This window comes from Canis aureus, chromosome 6 (assembly GCF_053574225.1).
Source record: "Canis aureus isolate CA01 chromosome 6, VMU_Caureus_v.1.0, whole genome shotgun sequence".
NCBI classification, from domain to species: domain Eukaryota; kingdom Metazoa; phylum Chordata; class Mammalia; order Carnivora; family Canidae; genus Canis; species Canis aureus.
Window position 1 is genome coordinate 41,211,215 of NC_135616.1, and position 22,342 is coordinate 41,233,556.

The window sequence follows — 22,342 nt, forward strand, 5'->3', positions numbered from 1 at the left end:
ACTGGGTGAGGTGGTCTCTAACGCTGCTGGGAAGGTGGCAGTGACCAGCCTCCCTCTGGAAGAATTTTCCTCCCGTGGCGGTGCAGGAAGGCCATGAGGTCTGGGGAAGTACAGGGTCGAGCTGGGGACCTGGGCCGGCTCCTGGCTGTGGAGCTCAGACCAGTGGCTTCTAGCACCTTTTGGTCGCCTGCTGTTGGCAGTGTGCGTGAGGAGTGTGGGCCCCAGCAGATGTATACTGACTTATCTGTGATTTGAAATGCACATTGCAATACTGATATGTTATGCTCATTATAAAAAATGCATGAAGATTCAGAAAAGACAAGGGGAAGATACCATAAACAGGACTTTTAGACGTGCTGTTAATGGCAGTGGGTGCATTACTGTCATCAGCTAATATCTGAGGCACTGTCAATGCCTCGCATTCGGTTTCTCGTTCCCAACACTGAATGTGAAGATATTCCATATCTTCCATTATTATTCCATTATTATCAGATAGCCTTGATAATATGGAAGCGTTTTGGCTGACTTGTGAAATCTGATTATATTATCACTGTTTCCCCAACAATGTGGCTGCCCGAGCGCCGCTGGGACTGCTTTTCTTGCTCGTTCTGTCTTGCATTATTATGCAATCCATGATTCCTTTTTAGAAAAAATTTTAAGCCTCTTGCCCATTTTTTGGATGGTTAATTTAGGGAAAACTAGATCTGCTGTGTAATTCCACTTACCTGGACTCATCTGTTGTAGGTCACATTGTGTGGAGAGAGAGTCCAGGGATGAACTCACCACTGTCGCCTGGTGTCTGATCCCTCAAGACCTGGATGACAGATCACTAATGGGTGCACCAGGTGAAGGCGTGAAAGCCAGTGCTTATGGTGACTGTCAAAAAAGCTTAATTGATTTTGAATTGAATTATATGCATATAACTGCAGGTTCCCCCAATATCTGAAATGGAGTGTGAAAACTTCTGTAAGCCGAAATGACGTAGGGAAGAAGCTGTTAGCATTGATTCATAGGAAAAATTTTTAAGCTTTCCCAGACCCAAAAAATAACCTATCTTAGGCTTTTTTGATACCTTGCAATACATCTTGCTAATGGATGCACTAAACAAATAGATGCTCAGAGACACTGTCCAAAGCTCTGGCGGCCCGATGCTGAGATGCTGAGTGTGGGTCCTGGGGAAGGAGCCTGGGGGGCCCCCTCTCACTGCTCTGGGCACTGTTCCTATAACAGCTCATTGTGAAACACGCTAACTGCAATTTTCTCTCTTCACTTTTTTTGGTCAAAGTGAAAATCCTCTTCGGATGTCTTGCAGTTAGCAAGGGCAGGACCAATGCAGGTCTTTTGCAACAGTGAAGTGGCTTAAGGTGAACTTCAAAAAGCTGGGGATACCTGGACATGGAGATTTTAATATTTTCCTCCTTCACCTTCTGGGTCATCCTTTCTATCCACAAAATTTAGAGATCCCAACTGTAGAGACATAAGGCAGGCGCTTTGGGTTGGAACTTCAAGCCCCTCACAGTCCACCCTCAGTTGACCTTTCCAACTTCTTATTCAGTGACAAACCATACTGCCATTTGGCCACGTCCATGGTTTTTTCTGCAAGATGGTGACCTTTGAGGGCTGCCGTGGCACCCTATTCACGGCTGCATTCCAAACCTCAGCTCAGTGCTACAGAAAGCAAATTCTTACACCTGAACGCCACAGGGCTGCCCGCAGAGTCATGGGCTTCCTGCCTTTTAGGCCGGGTCGGTGCAAACCCTAGATGGGCCCACCCCACCCTGTCTCCATAACCATCTCAGGGCACGGGGATGGCAGCGTGGTCCTGCATAGCAGAAGCTGATGGGCCGGGTGGCACTTGCCACAGGAAGAACTCGGCAGAGCAGATGGGGCGGACCTTGCAGCACACTTTCCTATCCTCTTCTGTCACCACATCATCCCCGTGGATTCTATTCCTCCATGGTGTTACGATGACATGTCCTCTCCTCTCAGGACCTCCCTGGGCCCCCTCTGGATTTTTTAGGAGACATGAGTGTGTAACCTGAGAGCTCTATCCACTCCCCCGGCCTGTGTTTCCAGGTCAGAATTCCATGTGGGGCCTGGAGATGCGGCACCTGCATATTGTGGATGGGCAGATCTGGGACAGGCTTTGCGTGTGTGCATCTCAGCTACTTCCTGCAATCCTCTCAGCTCTCCTGAGCCAATGGAGAGTGATCCCCATGAACCCCACGGACCCCACGGACCCGAGCTGCTGTGGAGGGAATTGCTGAACAGACCTCAGAGGGATGCCTGGTCCCAGGGGATTAGCCTGTGGGGTGTTCAGGGTGACGGGATGGGAGCTTACTTAGCTGAGCTGTCCCTAAACCAGGATACACAAAGTCAGGGCCCGAGCTTATGCTAACTGGGGCGAGGCTCATCTCAGCTCTGCTAGGGTTTACTCATCTCCTCGGATTGGCATTTGGTAGCTCAACTGCTAGGGTACTTCTGTCTGATGGGAGATGTGTTCTTGGTCTCCTGTTTTGAAGCGAATCTTTGCAAAGGAGAAATACCGGTATTTCACTACTGATAACGTAGTGAAGATGGCAGGACTCTGCTGGCTGTGGGGATGCTGGGTGACCATGAAAGGCTTAAGGAATACAGACCAGAGCTTTCATCACATAACTTGATGAAGTGGCTCGTTGGCATGATGACAGCTCTCTGTTGCAGTTTGTAGGCTAGAGGGAGGTGTGCATTTGTGACGTTCGGAGGCCGAGGTTGACACATGGTAGAAATGAATGTGCAAGCCATGGGGAGGCTGCAGTGGCAGAGTGGGCCTTCCCAGATGTGGCCGGCCACCCAACTTCACGATGGTACGATGGTCAGCTTTTCCGAGCACTCCGGATGCATTATTACTTCAACAAACATTTATTGAGCACACAGCGCTGGGGATGCAAGACGGACCTGGCACCTGCCCTCCACACACTTGCTATGGTCATTTTGTCACCCAGGCAAGGTGGGAGGACTGGCCTCATTTTATTCCCAGGGAACGGAGGCTGGGGAGTGTGGGACACCAGGAGTGTGGGGGGCGGGCAGGAGGAGCGAGGGCTGGAAGCCAGCCTGCGATTTCAAGTGCAGTCCTCTTTCTGCTTCCTACAGAGAAACGGTGTTTATGGATGGGGTCCCTCGAGGTTGGGCATGGTGGATGGGGGTCCACTCTCTGCTTAGGACCCCAGGAAGTCACTTGACCTTCTCTGATCTCAACTTCATTACCTATAAAAGCAGGTAATAACGATGCCTTTCCCGCAGGATGTGTAAGGTTGGTCACGCTTCAGCTCAGCCTCTGATTGGAGTCAACACTTAGTACGTGGCAGTTGTTACTGTGATTATTATCGCCTGACCCGGCTAACTGTGGGTTTGGAGATCCCAGGGGCAAGCCCAGAACACTGTGTCTACACTGCGTGTAATTTACCATGAAACAAATTCGATGCCCCACACCCAGTTCAGGGGAGGCTGCTGAACTCGGTGTATGCACACATTTGCTATCATTGGTGGCTTGCTGTCTCGCTCTTGACTTCTGTGAGGAGAGCCCAGCAGCCTTGTCATGGTCAGTGTTACCTTTCTCACTGATCCGACAACCAGTATTTATTGCAAATGATAAGAGCCAAGGGAGGCTTATGTGATGTTTCTATTCGGGGTCTCTGATTTTGAATTTCTGTCCCTGATGGGGCATTTTGACCTTCTGCTAGGACACGGGCCTTTCTTTACCCCAGTCCCACTGCAAGAACACCGTGAGGCCGATGACAAACCCCAGAGAGGTAAGGTTCGACCAACCGACCAACCAACCATCAGGGAGGCCTAGTGCAGGAATGAAGACAGGAAACAGGTGCTTCATAACCAAGCATTCTCACCGAGAAGAGCAGCAAGCAAATCACCACCCCAGCCACTAGTTTTCACCATCTTCTTTGGTTCGAGGCAGGCAGAGCGGAGGTCAGGGTGGGGAATACCGCTGGGAGGCCCCTGAGTGTCTTACCGAGGGGTGGGTGGCCTGGGAGGGAGTTCCTCGTGAGGCCCTGGGGACCTGGCTCTTTCTAATCTTCCCTGGCACGATTGCCCTACGCCCCTGCAGGCCTGGAGCTGGGGCTCCAAACAGCGTAATCCGTGGCCGACCCCAGCTAGCGGGTTCCATTTTTTTAAAAGTGCATGCTGGATTCCATGCAAATTCTTCTCTTAACGTCTTGCTCTACTTCAAGATCCCTGTTCGTTCCTTCCTCATTGTTCCTTCTGTGAAACACCGGGTGTTTTGTTGGGTTGTATTTGGGTGTCCCACTCCTTGGGGCAGAGAGTAGGGGCCTTGGGGTGTGTGTGGAGTTAGGTTAGGGCTTCTGGTTTTTTCTCTGGTTCTGTGCTGTCTTAGCTCCTAACATAAGGCTTAGGTCAGGGTTACCAGTACGTATCTACTCCGGATGAAGGGGCTTAGTGTTTCTGGATCCATTTAATTTCTGCTGTATTTTCCCACATAAATCATCCATTGTTGAATTCTTCTGCATCTCGCTTTTACTGATGTGTCTGTTTCTGGGATGTGAAGCAGTCACTTTCTTCTGTTCATTCATTGCAACGAATGCGAACTACCTTTTGTTGATTGATTTACCTTGAATTGTGTGTTGGTGCCTTAGAATGTGACTAGTCAGTGACACACCACTTGCTTTTCACTCCAGTGAGAGGTACAGTGGATCGCAGCCCTGGCTATACATTCGAGCCGCCGGGGGAGCTTATAGAAAACACTGGGTGTCACCTTCAGAGGTTCTTATTTAATTGGTCTGGAGTCGGCTCAGGTGGTTCTGATGTGTGGTGAGAGTTAAGTTAAAACCCACATGGCTTTTAGGGGCACCTGGGTGGTCAGTGGGTTCAGCGTCTGCCTTTGGCTCAGGTTGTGATCTTGGGGCCTTGGGATCGAGTCCCACGTTGGGCTCCTCACAGGGAGCCTGCTTCTCCCTCTCAAATAAATAAAATCAAATCTGTTGATTTGATTTCAGTTTGTGTTTTCAGAGTGTCTATAAGACCCAGCCAGCTTGGGCAGCCTTCTCGGACGCCCTCCATACATGGCCGTGCCCAGGCTCATGTGCCTGGTTCCTACTGCTTACCCCCCCTTGTTATGATTTGTTTGTTAATCTATCTGCTGTAAAAGCTTCCCAAAGTATTTTTTTCACCTCGGTACTCCCGGCACTGAGCACATTTCTGGGCACTAAGTGCCACGTGATGTTGTTGGAGTCACGTGGTCAATTTGCAAGTCAGGCTGTCCCATGATCATACCTTTTGATCCATACCGATGATATCTTTTCTCAGGACTCTTTTCCTGGGATGAACCAGCAGCCTTAAGTATGTTGCGGAGACATCTGTCCCCAGAGTCCTGCGATCAGAGTTGAGAAGCATGACTTGTTTAAGGATCCGGAGGAAGCAGACGTGAGTGCTGGTATCCTGAACTGCTCACCAGACAGAGCCTTGCAGGTGTTCCCCTGCCCCCCTGGCTGTTCCTGGGTCTGGCCCAGCAACTTGTCATGTGTCTTAGCAATGAAACGTGCACACCTCTCAGGGTTCCCTGAAGCCTGCCCTGGGAGCCCAGGACAGATTCCTGTGTGGGAAGGGCTGCACACGGGTGGGGTGTATGCCAGACTACTTGGAAGCCTAAGCTCTTCTCCAAAAGAACTTGGGAGCTTCAGTGGGAAGCTGCCAGGGTGCCTCGTCCAAAATTGGTGTTGAGCTTACAGGCTCATTCCAGGGATTCTTTGCACAGAGCCCTCTTAGGATGGAAGGAAGCAAACTGCATACAGGCAGGGACGTTGCCTTGCTCATCTCCGGGCCTGTGGGGCTTACAGCAGTGCCCGGCCCCGGGGGACACTTAGAGCCTGAGATCGGTGGATGAGCTTCTCCTAGCACTGTTTTCCTTGTGCTGCGACAGGCAGAGCTCTGTGCCAGGATGCAGGCCACAGACACTCCTGGCATTTCTGGTGATGGAACTGGTTTTACCCTGTGGAGGTTGAGAGGCTTGTGGACAAACTGGGAGCAAACTGTCACCACCCTATCTCGTCACCCTGAAGCAAATGCCCAAACTGAAGAGATGATATCAGGACCTGAGTTTTCCCCAAAGTTGACGTCCGGGGAGAAATGAGCCGAGATGCTTCCTGGCTTTCCAGCCTGCGTACATTATTCCTAGCTCAGATGTGAGTCCTACTGAGTGACCATGCAGCAGTGTCACACCCTTGAGTCAGCCTTCCAATATAGATCTTCTTCAGGCTTCAGGCTGGTTATCACATCCTCTGCCCGCTGCCACTTGGGTCATATTTGCCATAAGATGTAGCTTTTATCAGGAATGATGGAGCAGGCTCAAGGTCAGTTGCTGCAGTTTAAATGAAGCCGTGGGGATGTGGGGATGGTCATTAAAGTCTAGCGCTACTCTATCCATTATAGTTGCCACAAGCCAGTGTGCAGCAACTGAAATGGAAATGAATTAAAATTAAATGCAATTAAATTTCATTTCTCAGCCATACTAGGCCACAGCTCACATGCTCGTGTGACTCAGGTAGTAACACATGGCTGGCAACTACCCTGCTGCATGGAGCAGAAAGGCATGTTTGCGTCATAGTGGAAAGTTCTATTGGGTGGTGTTAGTCTAGAGTGCCCAGAGACCAAGGCTGCACGCCCAGCTGATGCCTGGTAGGCACCCTTCCAGGGCTACCCAGCAGCAGCTGTACTGTATCACAGCCCCTCTAGCATCGCATCCTATCAATCCTCTTCCAAATGTTGCTTGAGGATTCACCACGGCTGGGAAAGGAGAGAAACAATGTCTGTTCCTATACTTATTAATATAAAGATGTCCTCATAAATTTCATAAGGTTCAACCTCATATGAGGGAAAGAGAGAGGAATGACAGAGATTCAGGGACAGGAGGAGCATCTGCAGCTTGTGTTCCTCTTTCAGTCCTGTCTTTGGATACCATGGGTTGATGATAATCCAGATAGTTTTAACTCAGCAAAGAGTGGTTGACCAAAGGCCTGTTTGCTCCTTGCCAGCCCATGCTGCAGGAAGAGAGGTCCCTGTGTGACCATGGAGTGTAATGGAATAGTTAGGATGTATGCAGCTGTAAGACAGCTTGGCTTTGTGCATATGGTTTTCCTGACCAGCAGCCTGAGGATGGTAGTTCTCGAGCTGGGTGGGTAGCTCCAGGACATCAGGGCTCTGGGTTAGCATTTCTGCTATTCTCCTGGCCTTCTCCTCAGGGTCCACAGGGTGGCTACAGCAGCTCCAGCCATCACGTCCCCATACAGCTATGCCCAGAGCCAGACGCTGGGTGTGGGCCAGGCCAGCACATGGGCTCTCTTTCAGAGTGGACAGTGTTTCCCCAAGCCATATCCCAACAGATTTTCCCTCTGCCTTATTGACCAGACCTCTTTATGAATCCATCCATTAAATAATCTAGAAAAAGGGAATGTGTTTATTAATTTTGATTTGGTGATTGATGCCCTGAAGCCAGGCATATTGCCAAGCTAACAAAATTGAAATGCCATCAGCCGGGAAGAAGCAGTAGTGGGAATGGACACTGGGTGGGCAAGTCAGAGTGTTTGCCAAAAGTCATTAACATGCTTCCAGTTCGTCAATGACTTTGTTTTCACCTGCCCCAGATCCACTGTGCCTCTGTTAGTGATACACACTGGTCACTTTGGGTGTGGAGGAGGGTGGGAGAGGACTCTGTCTCCATTGTTCCAAGGGTGGGAACATGATCTGAGCCAGGAGGTGGGGCTCAATGTCAGGACTTCTGTCTGAATATTGGGAAGAGATGCATTTGCCTCGCCCTGGGGTAGCATGCCAGCTGGAGTGGTGGCTGTCTGTCTGCCGAATGAATGAAGCTAACGTGGAGGAGAGAGGAACTGAAGGTGGTGAGACGCATGGTCCAGACTAAATTGCTGGGGCCCTGTGTGCAGCTGTGACAGACTTCTCCCTGGACCATTTGGTTAGATGACCTGGTGAGTCTGCCTTCCCCGCTTCTCTCTGTTCTGTTACATTCATAAGCTAGTCTGAGCTGGGAGTTAGAACCTAGCAGCGGGGTGCTCCCAAGTGATGGAGCCCAAGTAGGAGGGACGGCAGCCAGGCTCTTTCTGTCACCGGCTGCGGAGTGAGTGGTCTTTGTTATAGTCTAACAGAGCAGCTCGTTAAAGTGTTGTCCACTTTCTCTTGGGACTCAGAACAGGTGCTGTTTGAGGCTGTGTCCTTGTCTTCATTAAACCTTTCAGGCTGTGGAATGTGTTGGCTTCTATGAGAAAGAGATAAACTTCTCTCAAAGTTGGTCTATCTTGGAAAGAAAAAGAAGAAAAATTTGCTCTTTGATAAGAGGTCCTATCTGCCCTTGGTAGCTGAAAACCAGGCAATGCTGTGTTTTGCAAGACAGGAAACAGGGAGTTCTCTGTCCTGTGATGATGTTCATTCTGGAAGGAGTAGGAAGACCAGAAACAGCAGAAGAGAAGACCAAATCAAGGAAGGAGCTGGAGCCAGAAGGCCACTTGTCATCATGGCCATCAGAGATATCACTGTAAAATGAAGAGCTGCAGGACAAGCAAGAGAAGCTACCACAGCATGTGTACTGCCCAAAGGGCTCATATCTGGAACTCCTGTACCTAAATAAAGAAAGATAACCAGTCCCACAGCAAAGTGGTCGTTTCACAAGAAGGGATGTCCAAATAAACATAGAAAGATGCTCAGCCTCACTTGTCATTGAGGAAGCACAATGGCAACAGTGGACTATCTCAGCACACCTTCTGCCAGAAGAGCTACAGGGAGAAACCTGGGCTGCACTGGTGTTGATGGGGCGGCCCTGCTGGAGCACCTGCTGGAACACTCACCCCTATTGGAGCACCTACTGGAGCATTCGCTCCTACTAGAGCATCTGCTGGAGTGCTCACCTCCTACAGGAGCACCCTACTGGAGCACCCAATAGAGCACTTGCCCCTTGCTGGAGTACCTACTGGAGTGTTAGCTCCTGCTAGAGCATCTGCTGAAATGCTCATCTCCTGCTGGAGCACCTACTGGAGCATCTACTGCAGCACTCACCCCCTGCTGGAGAGGCTGCTGGAGCATTCACCCCCTGCTGGAGCATCTGCTGGAGTGCTCACCCCCTGCTGGAGCACCAACCCCTTGCTGGAGCATCTACTGGAGCATCTGCTAGAGCACTCGTTCCTTGCTGGAGCACCTGCTGGTGGGATGTGAGCAGGGACTTAGCCGAACATAGTGTATTACCCATGAGAGTTGAATGTATGCAAATCCGAGCAGTTCCACTCCTGAGGACACAGACTGACAACACCTATTTTTAGCGATGTTGTTTGTAACAGTCCCACACTGCAAAGACAAAATGCCCTTCAAGAGTGGAATGGGTAAATATATTGTGTTGTGGTTGCAATGAACACTATACACCAATGAACAGGAGCAAACTGTGGCTTCCTTCAACAACATGAATGGAGCTCACAAATACAATATGAGTGCAAGAAGCTTGACAGAAAAGGATACATCCTGTAGAGTTCCACTTATATGAGCTTCAGAAATAGGCAACGCTAATATACGGTGAATGGATATTCACCTGGGCCAGAGTGGGGGTGACTAGGAGGGTCCTGGTGTCATTCTGTTTCTTGATTGTGACTCTGGTATGCCAACTCTGCTCACTGGGCAGCAAGATGTGTGATGTCTACACTCTGCTGTATGTCAAGAATATTTTGAAAAGCCTTCCGATGGCTCGTGGACTATGGAAGGGGGAGAGCTGGTGGTAAGCATGCAAATCAGTGGCTCATGAATGTAACACTCACCCCTGGGCTGCAGGGTGGGAGGCAGTTCTATTCCCAATTTCACTGCTGCTGGAGGGGGGAGGGTGTGAGGGGGTGGGGGGGTCAGGGGGTGGAGGCCATCAAGCTGAGGGGGAGGGTAGAGCCTGCAGGCTGTTGCTGACAAATGGAATTCCCAGACCAGAGCCCTCAGTAAGCACGACCTCCCTTGCTTTGGTTAATACCCCATGAAATGACTAAATGCAAATGGACTGGCCAAATACTAAGTACTAGGCTTCTCAGGAGGTTCTTTTGCCAGAGAAATCTGAGCTTGGCTAACAGGGCCTGTGCTTGTTTCAGCCCCAGGGCAGGTGCTTGGTGCTCAAGCCTGCCCCACCTTAGGGGTCCCTAAGAGATCCTCCCCGGCTGTGGCAATGGACACAGGGTGAAGGGGATCCGCTCAGAAAGGGAATCAGGGCTGGGGACTGGTGAAGGAACCCACCCCTGCTAGAGAACAGATCCTTGCTGCTCTTGTCCAGTAGAGCAGCATTTGGCAAAGGCCTGCTGCTTATCTCTCCTGTTCCCCATCTCATTGCCAAATGGAAATTTCTGTGTTATCCTATTTTCTCTCTACCCTGGTGTATGAGAACACTTGTACATGTTGGGAGTGTTTACTTCTGTTCTTAATCTAAAGGTGTCAAACTATGGGATGCTAGAGCCAGACCTCATTGAAAGGAGTCTGCGTGACCCAGGTGCCCTGGTCTTGGAGCTGGATCCTAAAAGAGGACATAATTTTAGGATGTCTGGAGAGGGAGTGATTTAATTTGTGGATGTAGGTGGCATAGTCACAGGGATATTGTAGAAATTCTATGAGTGGAAAGAAAGGTGTAAGGAGATCATGAGAGGCCATGGGGCGGATTGTGATGTACCTTTTGTTTTTGCCTTCAGGTACCAGTTTCCTTTTCTCACAGTGATAGCACACTGATTTACTTCTGGAGAACAGGCTTCTACCCAACTACCAGACCATGTGCTTTAAAGGATAGGCAAGAGATGCAGACCAGGTGCCCAGCATGAGCTTCCATTTCTGAGCTTTTGAGAACTCCCTGGGGGAGAGAAGCTGCCTTTGCTCTGAGTAGTCAGGTTGTTGGGACATAAGTCTGGGGTGGCTGTAAGGGAGGCGTCTGCCCAATATAGCCAATAAAGTTGAAAACAGGCCAGGAGATGGAGAGACCAGGTTTGATGTCCTGAACTAAGCTCTAGGACAATTACCCTCCTGCACTTCTTAGTGGCATGAGCCAAAAAGACTTCATATTTTGGGGCACCTGGATGGCTCAGTCAGTTAAAGGTCTATCTCTTGGTTTTAGCTCAGATCATGGTCTCAGGGTCTTGAGATCGAGCCCCACATTGGGCTCTGTGCTGAGCATAGAGGCTCCCTAGGATTCTCTCTCTCTCTCCTTCTACCTGCCCCCCTCCTCCCCTGCTGGCTCATGCTCTCTCTCTCAAAAACAAAAAGTGAAAAACAAACACCCCTTGTATTTTGCTTTAGGCCACGTGAGTTGAGTTTCTGAAACTTGCAGCTCAGAGCCCTGTGCTCACAGCTATGAGAAATGCATAATTGTGTCCATGAGCTTCAGGCACATTTGATGGGGAGGCAGCTCTCCTTCAGTAGGTGAGAGAACAGCAGCTTATCCTGAAACATCTAACTTCCAGGAATTAACACAGTAAAGGGCAAGCCTAGTTGAATATGTGCCTTTGTTTTGGTTTGGCATCCAAAGCCCGAGAGGACTTGTCCTATAGCACATCACAGCACAATCCTTGGTATTGTGCACCCCTGGCAGGTGGACACTCGACCCTCTGGGTCAGTATGTCCTCATGACATCAGTACATGATGAATGCACATCACAGCGATGGTGGTATGTTGTGGTCTGCACACACAGACATGTGACAGCAGCATGTTCCTGCCATGGAAGAGGGACGAAGGCATCTGCATTAGACCTAGGGTGACTGGGTATATTGTAAGACCAGTGGTGTTTGGGGGTCAGGGCTTTTGAAGCCTCAGACCCAGGCTGAGGAACAGGGGGCTGAAATGTGGGAGTAAGGAGGGATGATTCCTAGGAGTACTCATGGAAGGCGCTAGAAGGTGAGTTGTAGAAGGAAAAAGCACCATGAGCTGGTAAGGCACAGGAGGCAGGGGACAGGAGACTGGCATGCTTCCACGTGCACTGGGCAGCCCTGCCATATCTGGGGGATGAAGTTGCTGCTGCTTCAGGAGATTTTGAAGGGTCTGCCTGAGTTCTGTGCTGCCCCTGAGGTGGGGTCAGGGGTCTGGGGAGTGCCAGGGGTTTCCAACTCTCTGAGCACTCAGTGCTCCAGGTCAGGGATGGGCTGGGGCTACAACAGTTCCCATTGCCATGGCTACCTGCCCTGTTTTATTTTTATCAAGAATGCTTGTGTTTTATCTTCCCACCAAATCTGAAGTCAGAACTCTTCCTCAGCGTTGGGCACAGTATAGACCAAAGTAGGTACTCGGAAAGCTGGACGAGCTTGAAAACTCACTGTGTGCATGCCCACACCACCGGAGGGGCAGGTGCTTGGAGGGAGACAACAGGAGGCCAGTGTAGACCTGCCCTGGGATGACCTACGCCCATGGTGGCTGCAGTGTGCGAGGGCTCGCACCTGCTGTCCATTCTGTGGCCACGATGGCATTTATTGACCATCGTCCATTCAGGGGATCATGAGGTCCCTAATCCGATTCCTTAATCCTGACAGATAGAAAGTACTGTCTCTTACAAGAGGAGACAGTCCTCACTTCACAAAAGCACCAGCGAAATGGCTGTGACGGTTGTCACTGAGGAGCAAGCCCTGGAAGAGGGGCCAGCTCTGCTGATGCAGGAGCTGACAGCAGGAATGCTTGTGGGCACCTCGGTGGTGGTAACTCGTGCCAGAGAACAGCATGGTTTTACTCCAGGCCTGGGATGCAGTGTTGGGTGGAACTTCATGCAAAGTGATTTCTGAAAAGACTTTTAAAGTCATAGAAAATTGACCTTGATATAATGTTAAATAATAAAAGCAGGTTACAACACATAGAGTCTATAAAAAATTATATGCATGTATGTATGTGCACACATGTGTGTACACTTATCTGTATCCACATATGCACATATGCCATACATTAACGCACACATGCCTGCTGCATACATGCTGCATATGCACACACATTCACATGCATGTGCACACTCCACACATGCATGCATACATGTATACAGTGCATGCATGCACACACATCACACATGCACACACATCTGCAGAAGACTGACAGGAAAATACCCAGTGTAAATAGTTTCCTTTATAGGAATTATAGATGATTTGGATTTCTTCTTTTGTATTTTCTTTTCTTTTTTTTTTAAATTTTTAAAAATTTATTTATGATAGTCACAGAGAGAGAGAGGCAGAGACACAGGCAGAGGGAGAAGCAGGCTCCACGCACCGGGAGCCCGATGTGGGATTCGATCCCGGGTCTCCAGGATCGCGCTCTGGGCCAAAGGCAGGCGCTAAACCACTGCGCCACCCAGGGATCCCTTTTCTTTTGTATTTTCAAATGTTCTGTAATGATTATGTATATTCCTACTTGATTGTATATTTTATGATTAGAATATGAAGACAAAAATTTTTATTTATTTATTTAAAAGATTTTATTTGTTTATTCATGAGATATACAGAGAGACAGAGGCAGAGGGGGAAACAGGCTCCCCGCTGAGCAGAGAGCCCCAGACGGGACTCAATCCCAGGACCCTGAGATCATGGTCTGAGCTGAAGGCAGACACTTCACCGACAGAGCCCCCTAGGTGCCCCAGATGTGTGGTTTTATATGACTCAGTCAGACATCTAACTTAATCATTGCAAACACCTTGGATTTGAGTGCCATTATTCTCATTTATAGAGGAGGAAGTTGAGGCTCAGGAAGGCAGATAGATAGTAAAATGGTCATAAAGGCAACACACCAGCGAATGATGAAGGACCACATGGTTGTGTTTGTATAGTGAATAGACTAGAATGTCTATTCAGGGGAGCTTTATGTCGGCTGGAATCATTCAGGGAACTTCAAGGAGCAGAGGAACCTGAATTAGGCTCTGAGCAAAGGTTAGATCTCAGTGATTTCCAGAGAGGAGGGTGGTGAAGGACATTTCAAATAGAGGGAAATTTTCCTGCAAAGTCAAGGATTTGGAATAAAGATTAAAGTATTAGGGGGAACAGAGCTATGCTGAGGGGTTCACCTGCTGGTTTGCTTCCTGTGGCTACCCTAATAAATACCCAAGCTGGGTGGCGGAAGGCCACAGAAATTCTCTCCTGGCCTTGGAGGTAGAAGTGCAAAGTCAGGGTATTGGCGGGGCCATGCTTGCCCCAGGGAGAACCTGCCTCACACCTTTCTCTTCATGCTGGGTGTCACCGGCAATCCCTGGCACCGGCCCTCACCTTCAGACACCTCACTGCAGTCCTGTCTTGTGCTTGTCACATGTGTTCTTCCTGTGTCTGTGTCTGACCCTTCTCTTCCTGTAAGGACACCAGGCCTATGGGGTTAGGACCCATCGAACTCAGTATGACCTCATGCAACTTCATTACACCTGCGAAGACCCCATTTTGTAACAAGGTCACATTCACAGGTACTGCTACAGTTATAGCTTCAGCATGTCTTTTTGGGGTGACACAGTTCAACCTGTAACATCTGCTGAGCAAATAGTAGGTGGTTAATTATTACTTGTTGAATAAATAAACAGGATGAGTGACATGTGGTTGGATATAAGGTGAGCGAGGCTCTCACTTGCCAGTGGAGGTGTTTGGACAGCGCTTTACCTAGGGTGGTAAAGCTTGTTAATGGGGATGCTAAGGGACACCTGGGTGACTCAGTGGTTGAGCATCTGCCTTTAGCTCAGGTTGTGATCTTGGTGTCCTGAGGTTGAGTTCTGCATCGGGCTCCCCACAGGGATCCTGCTTCTCCCTCTGCCTGTGTCTCTGCCTCTCTCATGAATAAATAAATAAAATCTAAATAAATAAATAAATAAATAAATAAATAAATAAATAAATAAATATGGAAAAAATGGAGATGCTGAGTTGATTTTATAGGGACAGGCAGAAGAGAGTTACAGTTTAGAGTTTGAAGTTTAAGAATTTTAGAATTTCAATCTGTCTAGAGATGTCACCAGATTTTGTCCCTTGATTCTATAAAAAAATGACTGTTAAAAATACCAATTGCCGGCTTGGAATACCCAAGTAGCAAGTGTGCAGTCTTAGAAGAGAGAGTATTTTTTTTGCGTCGAAGTCTTCGGAGGTAGCAGTAATAGACTCAGGAAAGCAAACCTGGAAAAAGCCGGTGGTGAGACCAGCGTGAATGTGGTGTCATTTTCTGTAATGACAGAGTCTAAATGCAGCCTCCATGATTACGTGCTGTCACCACAGACAGTGTCCTGCACCTGAGCCTTCTGAAGTCTTGTGCAGACATGACCCATCACATCGCTTACCTCCTCACAGCTTTGTTACAGGGGCTGGTATTTTGGCTCATAAGTAGGATAGAATCTCCAATTAATAGGTCCAGGAGGCTGGTTTCTTCTGAAATGCTTGTGCCAATCCCTGCGTGGCCGGTGTGGGTGCTGTGCTGGCATGTTCGCATCCACTGTAGGCAGTGTGTTTTGTGGATTCAGCCTTCTCAGAAATGAGGCAATAGAGACACCTACCAGCCTGTGCTTCGGAACCCATCTGCCATGGGTTGAATTGTGCCCCCTGAAAAGATACGTTGAAATCTTGACCCCTAGGACCAACAAGTGGGACCTTAGTTGGAAATAGGGTTTTTGTAGATGCGATCAAGCGAAGATGAGGCCACCAGTGTGGGCCCTAATTCAGCAGGGCTGGTGTCCTCGTAAGAAGAGTGCATTTCATGTGCCATGTGAAAGCTGGGACAGGCTCAGAGGAGGCCACGTGACAACAGGCATGGACACCCTGCTGCAGCTCAAGGCAGCAAGTGCCAGCAGCCAGAAGAGGCAAGGATGGATCTCCTTTCTTTGAGAGGGAGTACAGTCCTGCCGACGCCTCGGTTTCACATGTCTGGCTGCCAGGCTGGGAGAGAGCACGATTGTGTTGGTGTAAGCTGCTGGAACGTGGCACGTAGGGTAGGCTCTTTGTAATGTAGACTGAACGCTCAAAGGGCACAGGTGCAGGGAGAGCAACCTGACAAAAATGGAACAGGCGGTTGTGGTCTTGTTGGCTCACAGGCAAGGATTGCCAGAGGAAGATACCAATTAGGGGCACCATTAGAGGCAGGAATCACGTGCCAGGGGGAACAGGTGAGCTGGACTCCATGCTATGGAGATAACAAGCTAGAGAAAGACCCAGAAAGACAACTGACTCAGTCCTGAGAGAGAGGTGCAAGGGGTTTCTGAGTGTGAGAATCAGGGGGAGCAAAATAGTGTCTTCCTTAGAGGGTCATGGGGAGATGTGGATGAGTCTGCATGTAGAGTAGTGCTCGTTAGCAAAAACATGTACATGTGCAGTGTGTACAGCAGCGATCACAGCCACCTGCTCTGGGGTTCAGGGAGATGCCCGAACAATTTTAGCTGACCCAATGGGCTGTGAGTGGCTGCTCATTGTCAGCATCACCTGTAGTACTTGGAGGGGACTTTGTCCCTCCACTGACAGCGGGGGACCTGGGGTAGGGAGCAGAGAAGATCTAAGAACAGAAATCAGACACGTTAATTGAGGGGAAGTCTGCAACCTCAGCTTTGCCAAACTCCAGAATTTGCTCTGTGCTTAACTGAGCCTGTGAGGGACCCACGGGCATGGTTGTGGTCTACTCTGTGACTGAGTGGCCTAGACGATGTATATGTCCCAAGTCGCTCATGAGCAGGTCATGGAGGGGAGCTGGAGGGGTGGTCTGTCCCTAAGCTTCCTGTTCTGTTGTGGCTGGAGCAGCAGTAGGCATCTCTAAGGACTTTGATTTGGGGGGATTTTAAAATGAGAGCCCCTTCATCAGCTCCCGGGGACTAAGTCTGGCTCTCACTGTGTCTTGGATGACGTCTCCTCTGGGACTTGTCCTGGTTCCCTCCCTGCTCACCTTGCTCAAAATTCCATCTTCCCATCTTCTGTCTTCTTGTCCAGGTCCCCGTGCTGTGGGACTGCTGCGTGACTTCTGGTGGCTGACACAGATTTCTCTTGGTCTCCTGGGTATCTCCACGTGCATCTCTCATCAACAGCTAACCCTTGCCATGTTTAATGGAACCCTTGCTTTCCACCATGTTGCTCTGTCTGCTGTATTTACTATCATGGCTCCTGGGACTTCTACCTTTGCTGTCACTGGGGCTGGGAGCTTGGTCACCTTCCACTGCTTGTCCACCCCGTCTAGACTCCAGTGCCTCGTGACATCCAGATAATCAGTTGCCAGGCTTTCTTCCTCTTGATCTCCCTAATCCAAGACCACGGTTCTGCTCTAACTGACCTCCCTATTAACTCTACTCTGGATATTTCAATAGCTTCTTGATATGTCAGATTCGCAGCCCATTTTCTTCATTGTCATATGGATTTTTTTCTAGGACACAGATCAGACAGTTTTACTCCCCCAGGTCTTCAGTGGCTCTTCTTGCCCAAAGTATCTGGCTCAGCTCCTGGCTGTGGCCTCAAAACCCTCAAGGATGGAGCTCCAGCCTGTGTTTCCGGCTTCCTCATCCCCTGTCTCTGCATCCCTGACACTGGCCACGTGGCACCACTGGCTACTCACTCCTCTGTGTTTTCGTTTGCCATCTAAGGGTCCTCTTCACTTCCATTCAGACCCACCTCTCCGGGTAGCTTTCCTTAAGCCTCGGACTTAGAATCAACCAGATCCCACTTTGCCTTTTCTGTTTCCTCTTCTCCTACAGAGGAGTATGCTTTCCCTCCAGGCTGTAAACCTCTCGAGATGCCACTGAATTTTATTCACTTCTGTGTCCCCCTGGCACCATGCACCGGGGGCTCGGTGCACATCCGCTGGTGCCTGAAGACTGTTGAAATCACATGATGGAGGCCCTTGGGAGGCTGGCCTCCGAGTGTGTATCACAGCTTCAGGACTTCTGCTTTCTTCACCGTGGGCAGAAGTTCGAAAGAGGAAAATCTGGGTACTGAGGGGCAGAGTCTAAAACGGAAATGCAGCTGTATTTCCATTCTGTTTTGCTCCTATGGTTTTTGTTTCATGGCCTTGACTTGGAATTTCAATTGGAAACTTGAATTGCAACCAAAATAGTTTCTTCTGTATCACTCCAGAATCAGGCTTTCTAAACCCTTCATTTCCACTCAAACATTTCTCTTAAAAATCAGCTCTGCTATAAAGTGGGGCTAATTCAGTGCCCCCTCACCCACCCCGCCGTGATGTCATGCTGAGGATGGCTGTAAGTGGGGCACTTTTAGACTCTCCAATATGTCAACAAGTTAAGACTTTCATTCATTTAAAAAATGTAAATAAATGCAGCTGCATCTGGCCGTGTGAACAATAAAAGTAAGACCATGGCGCTAAAACCAAGTGAGAAGATGCTCTAAATTGAGAGAGACACTCAGCCTTGAGGATAATTTAAGGAGCATTAATAAATATATTTAGAAAACTCATGCAGCAGAACTCATATCTCCAGCTTGTCATTTTTCCACCCTGTGAGCTAGCAGAATTCATAATGACAGCTTTAGAACAACAAAGAAAGAACTGGCTGCTTACCAGAACCAATTAAGCGGTGAGAAAAGGAAGTCTCATGTGTTAAACATGCATGTTGGAGTTCTCCATTACTATACTTAAAATAATTATATAACTTCATATTTCTCATAAATTTTTTTTATTAGGAGTTAAGCAGTGTTCAGCTTTCAAAAACTACATTTCCAGAATTCAGCCTGAAAGTCTGTTTGTTTGAGGATCTAATGCACTTTCTCATAAAAAAAAAATGCCATTATAAACACAACTGGGTACCCAGGCTGGCCCGCTAAAGCCATTTAAACTTTGTAATATCTATGCCATATTGTATATTTGCAAGAAAATTTTGTCTAAAAATCCATTTCCCTTGCAAGAGTAGCACTGATGTAAGTGATTTAATCTTTTATGCCTGAAATTGACTAAGGATGGTTTTCATTTTTACTGAATGATGACACCTGTGGGAAAATAGGATTAATTAAGGGAAAAGATAGATTGGTGCTGTGGTAGAGTGTCCACGGGAAAATGGGGTCCTTTCTCAGGTTTTCAGGTAATGCTGGGGGTTCTTCAGGATGTTAGGTCTTGCTTCCAAAAGTCAGGCCTTCCTCCTTCCAACTACAGATGGGGGGTGCTGATGCCACTGTACACTGACCATGACCGGCTCACTTTCCCTTGGCTCATGCATGGAAAAAGAAGGAAGGCAAAGGGAGAGATGTCTTCCTGCGGGAATTGAGTATAAGTTGAAGGAGAGAAAGCAAGGAAGAGGCTCTTGGGAAGCATGTGTGTGTGTTATGAAAAATAAATTTGCTGTATTGGGAAAATGCGCTGAGTCAGCAAAAACATGTAATTCCCATTCAAGGAGAAGCTGTTTGTTAGATTTGAGTGTGCCCGGGCTGGCTGGGCCACTGAAACTATTTGTTACCGGGTATATGTAGCTCACAGAGTCAATGAGAAGGCCAGAGAACCAGGTTTGGAAAATGGTGTCTGTCCAGGGACCATCTGGTTGGAAGGCCACCATAGGCTTCACTCTCATCCCTACAGTCCACCCCTCCATGTAGCAGCTGCAATGATCTTTCTGAAATTTAACTCCGAGTATGATACTTTCTTGCTCTAATATAATAAAGAATCCCCAGGTTCCTAGCATGGAGCTTCTAAAACCCTTAGGATTTCGTGATGGGAATGCCATTGTTCTTCATGGCATGTCTTAATAGTTCATGCTAACAAGAGGACCCAGGATGGGGAGAGATCCCACCAGAAACACTAACCACGTGATCGTGGGGTGGGCTGTGAGCCATGGGAGGTCAGTCTGCCCTTGGAGGAGGTGCGGGTGTTGAAGACACAGTTTATCCACATGGCCCACAATCCGATCTGCCATGCCTGTGGTGGTAAAGCCCCAGCAGACACTCTGGACACTGAGGCTTGGGTGAGTGGCCCAGCTTGGTGACACACCCTGAGTCCCTGGGGAGAGGATATGGAGGCTCTGCCTTTGGGACCCTCTCAGACCAGGCTTTATGTGGCTCTTCATTTGGCTGGTCCTGATTTGTATCCTTCATATGTAACTGTAACCATAGGTGTAGAGCTTTCCTGAGTACTGTGAGTCATTCTAGTGAATGAGCAAATCTGAGGGGGCCATGGAAACTCCTGAATATTTAGCCAGTTGGTCAGAAGTGTGGGCGGCCTCAGGACCCTGATCTCACAGCTGGCATTGAAGTAATGACAGTCTTCCTAGGGACTGTGCCCTTGCACCAAGGCTTCTGTGATGGCTCTGGGTTGTTAGTGTCACAGTTGAAGTATACCATCTGCTTAATGCTTTCAACTGGCTTTTTATTCAACCAGAACATCCCAGAATGAAATAAGTCCTCACTGTGGCCACACCACTCTGCTGCCTCCCTGACACCATGTACCTCTGTGCTCCTCTTTGGTTGCTGCCCTCCAGCCACACTGGCCTGTCCTGGTCCTTCTTCCTTCCAAGGCTGTGCACTTGCTGTTCTGTCCGCTGGGAATGCCTTTCCTCAGCTCTGCACGTGGACTTCTCTGAGAGTGGAAGCGCTATTAGTCTTGTGTGCCTCAGACCCAAGACTTAGAACAGCAACGTGGTTGTTTGGTTGGTTCTAGATCACAGGTCACAGAAGAGACCTGGTCAGCCTGTTAATGATAATTCTGGAACCCACAAGATCAGATTTGAGATCTGACTCTGGTAGAGTGGCTCCGTGGCTGTGAGATACAAGAGGTGCTCCTTCACGGTTGGAGAAGCTTTGTGGGTCTCTAGCCTTGACATCAGCTGAGATATTAGAGCTCTGAGCTTGTTGTTTCCCCATGAACCCTGTGATCAGAAGCAGCCAGCCCATCCACACGTTTATACTCATCATTCCTGCCCAAGTGCTCAGTGACGATCACACGTGTTCTCTTCAAGCCTTGCCCTCTGCAGCATTTCATCCCAAGTAGCCTACAGTGAGAATTCAAGTGAGCGTTTGCCACTGTGTGGCCTGGATACCAGTGTCCTGTCCCCTGCTGGCACTGAGGAAATCCCGGCAGTCGAGCCAAGGCACCTCTGATAACCAACCCCGATTCCCATCTTTGGGACCTTTGCTGGGCTGTGTTAGAGCAGAGTGTTGGTTTAGGTCGAAGCAAAACTACTCTAGGTTTTTGAGCGGAGAGAATCCCACACAGAAGATTGTTAACAAAGGTCTCACAACGGTGGAAGAGAAGATGGAGGAGGCCAAATTATTCAGACACTGGTTGTTTGAGGAGGCCCATTCACCTCTGGGCCTGGGTGCACAGAAGAGAGCTTGGTTTCCCTGAGCCCACGGCCACCATGCTGCTCTGCTGTCACATCCCCAGCATCAGGACAAGGCCACCTTGCCCTGACTCTGACTTTCCCATCTCCTTCTAGTGTCTTCCAGGGCAGAATTAGCTGGCAGGGGAGTCTGCAGAATGCTGTCTTCAGGCAATGAGGAGGTGTAGCAGGTGAGTGTTAGCTTTGAGGTGGTGATTCTGTGTGGCCCAGACTCAGGGTCGCCCCACACAAGCCTTCCTTGTCCTCCCTGACCAGAGCAGACCACACTGTGCTCCCTCTCAGGACTTTCTGGACCTAAACCCTCATAGATCTTCCTGCACTTTCTTTTTGTGCATTATGTTTATATGTACACACATGTGTGTGGATAAGTATGCACTACACATTTATATCAATTTCTGTTTTCCCTGCTAGAAGTTTCTAGAAGGCAAGGCCTGTGTAGGTTTTGCTCTGCAGTGTCAGCAGCACCTACACATAGTAGGTGCTCACAAATTTTTATGGAATGTATGCAGAACTTCAGGTGTCTACCTGACTTCACCAGAACAGAAGCTCATCCTCAGACGTCCTTCAGCTCCCATGGAACCACACTCAGCACACACTCAATTCTGACAAATACAGGTGTTTGAAGGGATGCGTGCGTGGCTCAGTGGTTGAGTGTCTGCCTTCGGCTCAGGGCGTGATCTCAGGGTCCTAGGATCGAGTCCCACATGGGGCTCCCTGTATAGAGCCTGTTTCTCTCTCTGCCTGTGTCTCTGCCAATCTCTCTGTGTCTCTCATGAATACATAAATAAAATCTTTTTTTTAAAGATTATTTATTTATTTATTTATTTATTTATTTATTTATTTATAGAGACACACAGAGAGAGAGAGAGAGAGAGGCAGAGACACAGGCAGAGGGAGAAGCAGGCTCCATGCTGAGAGCCTGACGTGGGACTAGATCCTGGGTCTCCAGGATCACGCCCAGCGCTGCAGGTGGCGCTAAACTATTGCACCACCGGGGCTGCCCACATAATAAAATCTTTTAAACACACACACACACACACACACACACACACACACACACACACAGGTGTTTGAGTGTGT

At 48.9% G+C, this 22,342-nt stretch overlaps 1 long non-coding RNA gene across 2 annotated transcripts in view; it reads left to right on the forward strand.

Moving 5' to 3' along the window:
- The first annotated feature begins 743 nt into the window (after positions 1–743).
- Positions 744–22,342, forward strand: part of LOC144315933 (uncharacterized) — a 45,408-nt gene continuing 23,809 nt past the window's right edge. Inside the window, exons 1-2 of one of the 2 annotated variants that reach the window (XR_013381665.1) lie at positions 744–872; positions 21,359–21,432. This is a non-coding gene — a long non-coding RNA (uncharacterized LOC144315933). Of the gene's footprint in view, positions 873–8,133; positions 9,782–21,358; positions 21,433–22,342 lie in introns of those variants that run through there. The other variant, XR_013381664.1, reaches the window with a different exon arrangement.